This window comes from Pezoporus occidentalis, unplaced genomic scaffold (assembly GCF_034315485.1).
Source record: "Pezoporus occidentalis ecotype Australia unplaced genomic scaffold, CSIRO_AGI_Poc_V1 ctg3, whole genome shotgun sequence".
Lineage (NCBI taxonomy): Eukaryota > Metazoa > Chordata > Aves > Psittaciformes > Psittacidae > Pezoporus > Pezoporus occidentalis.
This window is the reverse complement of record NW_026914940.1, coordinates 4261307-4274707: the sequence shown is the minus strand read 5'-3', so window position 1 is coordinate 4274707 and position 13401 is coordinate 4261307. Positions and strand designations below refer to the sequence as shown.

The 13401-nt window shown below is 41.8% G+C and overlaps 1 protein-coding gene across 1 annotated transcript in view; it reads right to left on the bottom strand.

Moving 5' to 3' along the window:
• Positions 1-1596, bottom strand: part of COL22A1 (collagen type XXII alpha 1 chain) — a 223280-nt gene extending 221684 nt beyond the window's left edge. The window contains exon 1 of the mRNA XM_062626970.1: positions 1254-1596. The gene's annotated coding sequence lies outside the window, so the exon portion shown is untranslated. The remainder of the gene's footprint in view (positions 1-1253) is intronic.
• Positions 1597-13401: the final 11805 nt, after the last annotated feature.

The window sequence follows — 13401 nt, the reverse complement described above, 5'->3', positions numbered from 1 at the left end:
CTTAAGATCACCCAGTTCCAACCCCCCTGCCATGGGCAGGGACACCTCCCACAAAACCATGTCACCCAAGGCTCTATCCAACCTGGCCTTGAACTCCACCAGAAGCATCACACTGGAAAATATGCATGATGGTAGGATTGAAACCTCAGTAAAAACTACTAAATGCTTACTCTTAAAAAAAAAAAAAAAAAAAAAAAACTTTTGAAGCAAAATACACCTTACAATCACCTGCCCAACCTATTTGAGAAACTGCTCCTACTATTTTATCAGTGGGTATTTATTCTTCAGTGTTTACACAAACTCCCCCGAATCAGATGTCTAAACAGGCATCCATCAAAGAAAAAGGGGAGAGATTCAGGCACTTATCTAGAGTGATCCTAGGTGCAAATTAAGCACACAGCTACACCAACAGATTTTGCAGGTGTGTTTTCCTGAGAATGGCTCCATCAGTGTCCACACTGCACAGATGGGCTGTGTTATTTTAAGGTCTTAATCAAAATCAGTGCAAACAGGCAGAGCACTGCATGCATGCTAATGCCTGTGGAACATCAGCTGGGAAGCAGTCAGTACACTTGCTTTAAGAACATCAGATACGTAAAAAACACAGAAGTGAAGGAACTGCTGAATTGGGCAGCTTAGAGGAAGATACAGGCTATAGCTATAAAGTGGTGCATAGTACATTCGTGATGCATATGAAATAAAGGAAACATCCTGCTAACATCCATGGTGGTCCTGCATCCCGATAGTGTCACACAGAGTACAAGAAGGTGTTAGGTCATCAAAATCCCAATCAGAACCAGCCCTGAAAACAGTAATTATAATGTAGACATCTGTAAACCTCCTGTCAGCTCTGAACTTTTACAATGGCTTTCCTCAGTGAAGGCATTATGCATTCCTCAGTCGCTGCTTCATCATCCGCAGTGAAGGCACTTTGCATCTGCTAATCACAACTCGAGGGCTGAACCTGACCTGATTCAGATGACACCTAGCCAAATATGTGGTCTGAAAACTTGTTTGCTAAGGGAAAACCAAGTAAATGCAGATTAAGAATAATGTAATACAGTTCGTGCTGGGTTCTCTTTGTAGGGCAGATCCTGTTCCTGCATGTCTACATACTTAAAAAGAAAACACTCTTCTTCTGAACTTGAGCTGCCTCCCTGCACAACTGAGACATGGAAAGGACAAAACAAAGGTGGTGCTCAGAGTCACAGTGCCCCCAGAACGTCCTCTTACCTGCACGAACACAGCGCTACCCAAACGGTAGCTGGTGCCCGGGTCCTGAGCAGCGCTCAGCGCGCAGCCGAGGTGTCAACGCGGAGTTGTCAGCCCAGACGGGACGAGCTCCGGAGATGGGCGTGCAGGGACAAGAGCACGGGCACAGACACACGCAGACACCCCCTGCGCGCACAGGTTCTCAAGAAGACTTGCTGGTGACAGGGCGGGAATGGACAAAACGCAGCATCTTCTGTTCACCCGTCCCCGTCGGGGTGGGGGAAAACAGAGGGAGAAAGAGAAAAAGAGAGGAGACGAGGAGGAGAGGGGGAGACGGGGAGAGAGAGAGAACAAAGAAAAGAGGAAAGAAAGGAGAAAAGAAAGAAAGGAGAAAAGAAAGAAAGGAGAAAAGAAAGAAGGGAGAAAAGAAAGAAGGGAGAAAAGAAAGAAGGGAGAAAAGAAAGGAGGAAAAAAAAAACGAGAAAGAAAAAAAAAAGAGGAAAGAAAGGAGGAAAAAAGAAGAACGGAGGAAAGGAAGGAAGAAAAGAAGAAAGAGAAGAGGAAAGAAACAAAAGAGGAAAGAAAGGAGAAAAGAAAGAAAGAAAAAGAGGGAAAAGCCGGGGGGGAAGAGGGGAGGGGAGAGGAGAGGGAAGCACGGGGCCCGAGCAGGATGTGGGGCAGCAGCGGAACCCGGCGGCAGCGGGAGCCAGGCCGGGCGCCTGGGCGGGAGAGGGGCCGGTCTGCGGCGGCCGCGGGGTTTAAGGAGCGAGGGGAGGGGAAGGGGCTGGGCGGGAGCGCTGCGGGCCCGGGTGCGGAGGGGGCTGGACCCCGGGGTGAGACATGTGGGGTGCGGACACAAGGGGTATATGGGACATCCTGAGCCCCTGCGCTCCATGAGGAGGGGCAGAGACATGGCCCCCCGAGCGGATGGAGAACGGGATGGAGCGGTACGGGGAGGAAATGCCCTTTCTGGTGCAGCAAACAGGTGGCCTCTGCTTTTACCTCCGCCCTGACCTCAGTGTCTAAATAAAAAGCCCTCCGCTGGGATATTTCTGCTGGTATTTCAGCCCTGATTTGTGTACTGGAGCCACTAGTCCTCACCCTCCTCCAGACACAGCCCTCCGTCTCTGCTGTGCACATACCGTACCTTCTCCGCCTTAGGAAGCATTTCCATGGCTGTCCCTGCTGTTTCATCAAGAGCGGATGTCCATCAGCATGGGCTGATGTATGGGAGCCAGGATCTAGACCAGGTTATGGAGATGTTCCTGCTAAGATTTTTCCAGTGCAGTGTTGAGGCCTTAAATGTCAGCTCTATGGAGATCAAACACAGCTTTGGTGGCAGGTTATGGTTTTATTGTATCCGGTCTGTCTGTTATATGGTATCAACAGATGCAGAAACTGGTTTCTGTTGGGTTATAGCTCACTCTCCAGCTGAAGCAGCACTGCAGATACCTCCCCACACAGTTTTCAGCTTTCCAAAGGAAAATCATTGACAAAAATCAATCTGCTGTATTCCAAAATTTCTTGGGGAATGTGCTTTCACTTTATACATATATATGTATGTGTATGAGTTCAATTTTTAAGGCATGTACACATAATTCCAAAGGTTTGGGGATGGAGAAAATATTGAACATGATTTTTACAAGATTTTTTACATAAATAAAATTAATTTTTAAGATAAATTACTTTAGCATCCCATAGCAGTTACTGATGGGTGGGAGACTGACTTGAACTACATGCTTTTTTACCATTTGGCCTCTCCTACCACATATCCATTTATATCTGGCATGTGCTGGCTCTAAACTAACACATAGGAGGAAGGTCCCACTGCTTCTGTGATCAGGACCATCAGGGACTGTAGCAATAGGACAAGGGTGATGGGTTTAAACTTAAAACAGGGGAAGTTCAGGTTAGACCTAAGGAAGAAGTTCTTTACTGTGCGGGTGCTGAGGCGCTGGCACGGGGTGCCCAGAGAAGCTGTGGCTGCCCCATCCCTGACAGTGTTCAAACCCAGGTTGAACAGGCCTTGGAGCAATTTGGTCTAGTGTGAGGTGTCCCTGCCCATGGCAGGGGGTTGAAACCGGATGATCTTAAGGTCCCTTCCAACCCAAATCATTCTATGAGCTCTGGGGCTTTGCCTCTGGTTGCTGTGGGAACGAAGTGGAGTTACACAGGGCGGATTACGTGATGCTCCCAAACTGCACCTCCAGTACTCAGTGAGCTTCAGTGGGTCACAGTGCACCTTTAAGTGGTTTCTCCCTGCACAATACCTACAGCAAAATAAACCTTATCCTTTGCATGCTGCCCCTTCTCCAGTTTATTCATACAACTAAAAATCGTTTGACAGATGCAGAGATTAAGTGGAGTCACTCAAGTTTATTTCAGGTACCAAAGCCTATGGTGCATGCAGTTGAAATGTGTTTAAATGAGGATTTCTGTCCCACGAGACAGCAGTGATAGCTCTCTAGTGCTTTCTGTAAACTCTCTTGCCACTGACATATTATTTCCACTCACCCTGGTCTCCTCCCTACTGCTGCCAACAAGACAAGGTGTAATGAGGTTCTCCTTCACATGTTATTAAGACCAATTCATGGCCATACTGCCCATTTGTAAGAGACCTGTTTCATTTATCAGTTCCCTTCTTCCTTGGGCAGAACCATTCCTTATCTTCTCTGTGTGTACAGAAAGACTTTGCTAATGAAGAAGGATCATCACCATTGCTGTTCCCTTTCAGGTTTCCTGCAGGGAACATTACCTCAATACAAATGAGAGCCCTTCAGCAAAGCACTTTGGTGCATTTACTGAATTGGGACTTGACGTTAGTGTTCATAGTGTGGCTGTTTAAAATTTCTTTGCATGATTGCATTTTAGGCACAAGTTAGTAGAAAATCTGTTCAAAGGAATGAAAGAAAAGTCTGTGAGTGAAGGAAGGTGAAAGATTTCTACGGGATGCACAGCCTGTTTGACCTCTGCCCAGCTTTTGCAGTGATGGCACAGTTTATTCACATCTTTAACACCAGAATCAGTGCACAAAAAAACAGATGCAGTATCTAATTCTGCATGTGCATCTATAAACCTGAAACAGGATCATCTGTCTCAGACTGCTCCCATTCCAGCATTCACAGACTGCATCAAAAGAAACAGGAGGATAGGGGATTGCTCATCTCTGAACCAAAGCATCAGACCCAGATTTTTCCCATCATAAGGTGCTGCAGTATCCATGCTGAATTTCTGCACACATTTTTCTTCAGACTGCTTTGGTTTTCAACCCAATATTTGATTAAATGTCATCTTCACCTCATGTCAAAATGTTAAGCCTATGGGATGTGGCAGTTTTTTCCCTAAAGCTTCACCTTGCCAAGAATTTGGTGACACTAACAGGAAAGGGATCTTTATACCAGCACATCAGCTTGATCAGCTGTAAGAGATTAAACCAAGTGGTGTATTGAGGATGAGTGTTTCATACAGTGAAAAAACCCTAATAGCCTTATTCTGTCTTTACCAATAGCCTAATATGTATTTATATTTTGCAGCAGTTACTATTTCAGCCACTGCGTGTAATAAGTATCTGTCAACATACTTCAGGCAGGCTCAGTTGTTAAAGCTGTTGCTTCTCTTTACATTGTACCAAAGTGATGAAGAGCAAGGAAATAAATCCTCTTCACAGATATTTTGTCTTCAGTGATCTGGAGGGAAAAACTGTTTTAAGTTGTATGTAGATGTAGATTTATGTATCAATGTGTAGATGGTAATTGATGATGCTCTCTTATTAGGATTTCTACTGGAAACAGCACTGAACCAGCAGCTCAGAGGGCTATGACAACCATTGATGCACAGATATATAACTCCATGTATGTAACATATATAACCGTATATGTATATTTAACATGTATAAATGTTTGCCCACATTTTGCAGTTTTTTGTGTTCTGATCGTGAGCCTTTAATTTCCAGGTTCAGCCTGGGTTAGGAATACAAGATATGACTGTACCATGACAGGAAGAACATCTGTGTAGCCTGATACCTTATCCTCAGGAATGGATGCATCAGCAGGTGTGTAAGAAAACAATAATCACTCCACAATGCTCCCCCAGAGTAGTTCCTCAGTCTGCAGTCGTAGGATTTCCTCACAAAGACATAGTGTGTGGCTTGAACATCTCACCGCCCTTTCTTCTTCCGTAAATTTCATCCACATTGGAATCCACATCAATATTACTTCCAATCATTTTGTGGCAACATATTCCTCAATAGTTCAATCCCAATCTGCAAATCACAGTGCCTTCGCTGCCTGAAACAGCTTGGTTATAGACAAGACATAACCGTATCACATAACCATCAGCCAGTTCTTTCTACAGTAACTTCCCTGAAGTAGTGCAGTGCTGTTTAATACTGACTGGTTAAAGGCGCCTCAGGGCTCTGACAGGTTTCTTTTCCAAATTTCCTAAAAATTTTGGTGCTGGAAAGACTCAGATCAGTAGCTGTGTGTTGGCAACTCATAAATTCCTGGGAAACATGTCCTGGGTTCAGGAGTAGCAGACATTTTTCTCCTTCTTGGTAGCTGGTGCAGTGCTGTGTTTTGACTTTCAGCCTGGGAACAGAGCTGATAACACTGATGTTTTGGTCTGGCCAAGGACTTTGTGAGCCTCATGCTCTACCAGGGAGGAGGGGAAGCCGGGATGAAACAGAGACAGGACACCTGACCCAAACTGACCAAAGAGGTATTCCATACCACAGCACGTCATGCCCAGGGTGTAACTGAGAGTGACCCGGAAGGGCTGGCTAGGGACTGCAGGGTTGGAGGAGGTATCGGTCGGTGATTGGTTGGGCTGGGGGGGGGGGGCAAGTTATCGGTCAGCTGGTGGTGAGGTGTTGTATTCTCTTCCCTTGTTATTTCCTTTATCATTATTATCATTGGTGGTAGCAGTAGTGATTTGTGTTATACCTTAGTTACTAAACTGTTCTTATCTCAACCCGTGGGAGTTGCATTCTTTTTGGTTCTCCTCTCTGTCCCTCCAGGAGTAGGGGGGGGAAAGAAGGGGGGGAGTGAGTGAACGAGCTGACTGACTGGTTTTAAACCATGACACAAGGAAATACATCACTGGGGAATACTCCTGTGCCTTTTATGCTTTATATATATTATTTTGTGAACATTATGCATTATAGTCCCAAATGGCTTACATTTCAAGGCATGAAGCAGATTCAAATGGTCTCTCTTAGAAAAAAAGAGAGATATTTCTATCTAGCATAGAAATATATTCTTTTTCTGCAGTGTAGGATTTTCTATTCCAAAGCCTATTAAAAGCAATGAAGGAAAACTACTAAATTCAGCAGTACAATATGAGCGCTCTCATGATGCGTTATGCATCGCATGCTTTATCATGTTACTGTGCTCTATGTAGTGGTTTAGCTTGTTATAGGTTATAGGGTTTATATGCTGTATGTGTCATGACACTATGCTGTGTCACTCTTACTTGTTATTATCTTACTTCATTGTTGTTGGTGAATTACAGGATCTGTAATTCCCAAATCCTGACTTATAAATAATTCCTTTCTGATGAACATTACATGCAGCACTTTGTCCAGTACTGAAAGATACAAAGTCATGAATTACGAAATCCTCACAGTTTAGTGAAAAGGTTTATAAACTTCATAGAAGATATAAATTCCTAGTAATCCTACAGTGATTGATCACCTGGCTCCCTCCACAATACTCTGCAAAAGCAATGCAAGAGCAAAACATATAATTTAGTTCTAGTTAGTTATATAAATGTCATAGCTATATAAGTATCAAATTTAAACAAGTCTGATTTAATGTTGCAGATTAAGACTACTGGTAAATTTACTTGCTTCTGCAAATCAGATAACTCATTATAGGTGACAATAAAGTTCTACAATGAAATGCTGTTTCTTCTCTCCGCCTATAGGTGATAAACTTCTATGGTGTTGTGTTCTGGAGCAAGATAATCACATCACATTTGAAATCAGGACACTTCTAAAGATATTGATACAGTGAAAGGAATTCTTCTGAATATGTCTATGACTCATTAATGAACTGCAAAATTGAACTTGCCTTATGGCCTAGCACTGAACAGTTTTCTTCCTCTTTATTGAACAACATTTCAAGTATTCGCCTGGAGCACACTTCAACTTCATGTTTCCTTGTAATGTGGTAAATCACACCAATACCTCTTTATTGGCATTTCAGTGGACCAGGGCAAAGTGGATGCAGCTTTGGTTGTTGAAAGTAAACCCTAAATTCAAGATCTCCTTGTTTGTTAGGACAGTGAGACACCTCTCTTTCTCTCTTTGTATCTCTGCATCATTACAATCAGCAAAGAATCTGGAATTCCCCATTCCTAGTTACTTTACAAACACTGAGCTCAAAGGCATTAGGGGCTGTAGTGATAGGGCAAGGCGTAATGGGTTGAAACTTAAACAGGGGAAGTTTAGATTGGGTATAAGGAAGAAGTTCTTTACTGTGAGGGTGTTGAGACACTGGAATGGGCTGCCCAAGGAAGTTGTGAATGCTCCATCCCTGGCGGTGTTCAAGGCCAGGCTGGACAGAGCCTTGGGCGACTTGGTTTAGTGTGAGGTGTCCCTGCCCATGGCAGGGGGGTTGAAACTGCATGATCTTAAGGTCCTTTCCAACCCAAACTATTCTGTGAGTCTATGATTCTATTATATATGCCCATATTAGACCCCTACGTTGAAGAGCACCTGTCCATTACTGTGTGCAGTTCACCTTTAAACACAAGCAGAGGGTTTTTTTCAGTCTCTCCTTAAGAATGTAATGCAGACTGAGAGAAAAAGTATATACTATATGCTGTCTTTCTAGGTAAACTTGCATATATTATCTCTTTGAAACTAATAATGTGTTGAAATCAGTTATTCTTTGAATAGAGACAAGTATAACAAGAGAAGCAATTAAAGAATCACAGAATCATTTAGGTTAGAAAAGACATTTAAGATCAAGTCCAACCATGAATCTAACACTGCCAAGTCCACCACTAAACTATGTCCCTAAGCACCACATCCACACATCTTTTAAATGCCTACAGGGATGGCAACTCAACCACTTCACAGGGCAGCCTGTTTCAATGCTCGACAACCCTTTTGGGGAAGATATTTTTCCTGATACCCAATCTAAACTGCCCCTGGAGCAATTTGAGGCCATTTCTTTTTGTCCTGCTGCTTGCTACTTGGGTAAAGATACCCAGAAGAGGAAAAGACACAATTATGACTCTAAAGTTAAGGGCACCAATGTAGATATAAAATACTGTAACCTATGTTTTGAATAAGGCAGCTAACCAGCTTCACATCCTTGTGGCCACTCATGGTCTTGTAACAATACCTATCAGAAAAGAAATTTATTCTGATATCATAATCAGCATAACGATCCTTATTTGTGGTGAAAAATCCTTTATAAACAGTTAATCTGAATAGGTTTTTTGCTGTGGTTGGCATATCCTGCAACAGCTTCATGTCAGTAAAACTCATTCATGTGCTGAACATCCCTGCTTAATTCTAGAACTACACTGGAGAATTTATAACTGAATTTACCAGCAGTGTGGAAGCAGTAAATTAGATGTAAGAGACTGTGTATGTCATAAACAAAGGAAATACACACGAGTGAACAGTAATGTGGATGTAAAACCTTTCACAATGCACATTTGAGATGAGGCTATTATTTCTATACAAAGGAGATGAGCATCCTAAGCAAGTGCTAATCATACATTTCCCTTGCACTATGCCAGCCTCTGTTCTCGTATGTAAAATGGTTGGAGGCTGATGTATTTTACCCTATTTGCCATAGATCCCCATGCTTACACCACCCAAGTGTCCTTCTCATAAAGTCATTTTAAAAGATGATAAATATTTCTATAACATTTTTCTCCGTATATTTTCAATGCAAAATAACATTCTCAATGCAGAAATAACTTTCCAATGTGAATAATTTCTTATCTTGGTACCTTCTGGGCCTATAAATGATATTTTGTATCCCACTGGGAGGCAAAAATGTCATTTTAACTGAAGATAAAAGTCAAATTTCTTCTCCCATGACTTGCAGAAAACAAAGTCCCACAGATTTTTATATACAGAAGACAAAAATAATAACCCAGATTGAATGTGGCTTATTCATGGCCTCAAGCCAAGACAAACATAGAAATACATTTCTAAGGAGTAAGTTTGAGATATGAAGATTATATTCTCATATAGGGTAGCTTATGGTAAATGGCAACTGCCTAATGTTTTTTCTAGATTTGAAATATTACAGTTAGTCTGGGGAGAAAGGTTAGAGGGTATTGAACTGGTGAACTGGTCAAAGAGAAATACTATATGAATTTTACATGGGTATCTATAACTCATGTATAGCGTGTTTACTAGAAAGAGCCTTTTCTTTCCCTTTCCGTTAGACTTCCAAATACAGAGAAAAATCAGTGTCAGCAACATGACAACAGTTGCACCCATTTACTGGCTGAGCAAGGTGGTGAAAAAAAAACAACTATGAATATAAAATACATTTTCAAATTGAAGAGTTGATTGTATTTCTTTTGGGTCCGATTAATATTAATATTAACTTACTGACATAACATCTGAAAAGAGGCATTAGAAGAAGAGATATTTTGAGAGAGGAGAGGACTGAAGACAAGGTTTGTCCTATCAGACAGTGAGATGAGTTGAGGTAAAAGTGAGGAGGAGAGTGACTTTGAAGATTATTCTGTGCATATAATACAGCACACAGCTGAGTGATACAGGCTGTATTGCTGGATGCAAAGGGCTGCACGTTTAGTCTTCAGACATACTGTACAATAGGAACAGATGGAAAATTTAGGAGGAGAAAAAGCTGTGAGGTTTCTGAAGGAACACTAAAGAAGCTTGAATTTCACAGGGTGCAGATCAGGCAGCTTAGGGCAAGGTGACAGGATGACTTAGTAGAGTAGTAAGCCAGAAGAATGATTTGACTGGTTGTGTTTTGAAGACTGCGGGATAATGAATGTGTTTTAGAAATTGCAAGAACATAAGAAGAGCTGTACTGAGTCTGACCAAAGTCGCACTTAGCCCCTAATCTTGGATCCACTAATAGCCAATGAGACATGCCTAGAAATAAAACAGCAAACCTACAGTGAAGCTTTCCCAGAATAATCTCCCTTTCTCCAGTAATTTGTAGTTTAGTTTGCTCATAGATGAGAGGGTGGTATCTAACAACTTTCAGTGGGTTTCTCCCTCATGAAATAAACAACTCCTTTTTTGAACACATGCAGACTTATCCTCAAAACTTTACCACATTGTGCAAAGAAAAACTCCTTCTATGTATTTGACATCTGCTAATTTTATTTGATGATCCTTAGTACCTTACTTAGACTAGAGTGCAATCCTTTCTTGTTTGACACCTCCATATTATACATGATTTTTTTCATAGTCCTCTTCAGTCTTCTTTTCTTGCAGGATAAAGAACTGTAGCTGATTTGCTTGATCTTCATATAAATGCCTTCTCAAATATCTATCACTGCCAGTCTTCTCTGTATCTTTTCAAATTACAGTTTACCTATATTAAGATGGGAAATAGTTTGGGAAGCAACAAGGGTCACTGATCATGATTTTCTCATGCTAAGATTTATTTGGTGACTTAATGTTTATTGCTTTCTTCTCTATTCTTTTCCTCATAATTACGACATGCTCTTTTCATTGACTGCTATTGAGCATTTCATAGACATATCTAATATAATCCCAAAACCTTGTTCTAGCAACTGGGTCGGAGTTTATCACTCTGTGTATACATTTGGGGTTGGTTTCCCATGTGCACACTTTCATATTTATCTATAAGGAATTTCATGCGTGTTTTACTTCCCAGTCCTTCAGTGTTGTGAAGCCTTTCTGTAACTCTCTGCAGTTGGTTTATCTCTCTTCTAACATTAATGATATCATACTATTAGAGAGTTTTGTATCTTTGTTATTCAGCTGTCTTTCTAGGACAAGATCTCCCACCAACGCCAGTGAGATTTCATGTGTAACCTCTGACCACTGTGAAGCTGGGCACTGTGCTACACACTGTAGGAAGCTGTAAGTAAGGTAGAAGTTTGCCACTTGCAATGTGAAGGGAGAGTGAAAGACTGGCAGCAGTTTCCAGCTTTTACTGATCAAGAGTAATTGCTTTCTGGGAAAGTGGCATACATGTAAAACTGAATCTGCTTGTCAAATTCCTGAAGTCATTCGCTGTTTGGAGAAAGGTTTGAATCTCCCCAAATCACTAGAGATCTTTTCCCTGAAATATGGATGGAAAAAGCAGAGGTGTTGTCCAAAGCAAAATTCTGGTTTAGCAAGTGAATTATGTAGTCTTGCTCCTTTGATGGTCTGATAAGCTGTGCTACGTGAAATTTACTTCTGCGTCAGCAATGGGGAAGCATCATAGAATCATAGAATCATTTAGGTTGGAAAACACCTTTAAGACCACTGGGTCCAATCATGAGCATAGCACTGTCAAGTCCACAACTAAACCATGTCCCTAAGCACCACATCTACACATCATTTAAATGCCCTTGGCAGCCTGTTCTAATGCTGGACAACCCTTTTGGGGAAGACATCTTTCCTAATACCCAATCTAAATCTCCCCTGGGGCAACTTGAGGCCATTTTTTCTTGTTCTGTCACTTGTTATTTGGTAGAAGGGACCAACCCTCACCTCACTGCAACCTTCTTTCAGGTAGTTGTAGAAAGCCATAAGGTCTCCCCTGAGCTTCCTTTTCTCCAGGCTAAGCCACCCCAGTTCCCTAAGTGTTTTTCATAAAGCTTGTGCTCTTGACACATTACCAGCTTTGTTGCACTTCCACTCTTCCCCAAGCCTGTAGCATTGTGTGTGGGTTTTGTGGCCTCACTTTGTCTTGTTGAACCACATACCACTGGCAACAACCCATCAATCCAGCCTGTCCAGATCCCTCTGTAAAGTCTTCCTACCCTCAAGCAGATCAACACTCCCGTTCAACATCTGGGAGTTTCCTGGGGTAAAATCAGGCATAACCTTAGGAAGATCATGGAAAAGGAAAGCAGTTAGTTGTGTTAGGGATGTGCACAGCCCCTTTGAAAGTCTCCAGAAAACAAAATGTACCATAAAACAAGCTGATGAAATCCTGGAGGAGGATAAATAGCCAGACTACGGGAAAAGAAGTCAGCAATGGTTTTCTGGATTAGCCATTAGTGCTTTGTCCCACAGATGGGTGGGAAAAACTCAGCATCAAAATAAAGTAAAAAGCCTTACTAAAAGTATTTCCAGAATTCCCAACATTTTTAATGTGAAAATTTTAATTTTCAGGACTTTTGCTAAAAACAAAACTTTGTGAAGCAATTCCATCCTTTTTTTAAGATTCTCCACAAAACACATTTTTGATCAAGGCCCCTTATGTACGCTGTGCACAGAATAAATGTCTGACCTTCAGGTATAAGTTTCCCAGGATACTCAGTTCTGACATGCATGAAGGAAGGCAGTGTACTTTGGGTCTATCTTGGGCAAGGCCAGACCCCTTTCTGGTAGAGACAAATGTGGTAAGCATCAGACAGAACAATCAGTCATGATCAGGAAGTACAGCTAAAAAAATGGGAAGGCAGATTTGACCTTTACCACCTCTCTGCCCTCACAAATACCAGAGCAGTTGAAGAATTGTTCTTGTTTCATCGGAGGATACATTGATCTCTGTCTGGTCTTTTCATCTTGTTCTGTTCCTTTCACTGGGTTATGTGGCTCCCCATTACAACAGATTCTTCGTGGACTTTTTATAGCTTTCTCACTAGTGATGAAAAGAAATATTACAATGGAGCCAAAAACTGGCTCAGTCATTTTAGTGAAGTATTCGACACAGGTTAAAAAAATGTATCCCTTTCGGATCTAACTCATTCTCAAAGGAAGCCTGAGACCTTTCCGTTGCTTCTGTCAATGCTGAATGTTCCTCTCCTACACTGAAAAGTTAGGTCCTATAGTTTCTTATTACTGTAGGATGTCATAAACTAAGCAAAATATCATCAGTGAGCACAGCAGCACAGTTATATTCTGTCCAACACAGTCTTAGAGAGAGTCTGCAGCGTCATTTACAGAACTCAAAGGAATGGTAATGCTACATGCTAAATCAATGAGCTTCATTCCACAAGTGTGTATAGAATTCACCTTACTCTACAAAAATATGTGTGTTGTCAGGGCATTGA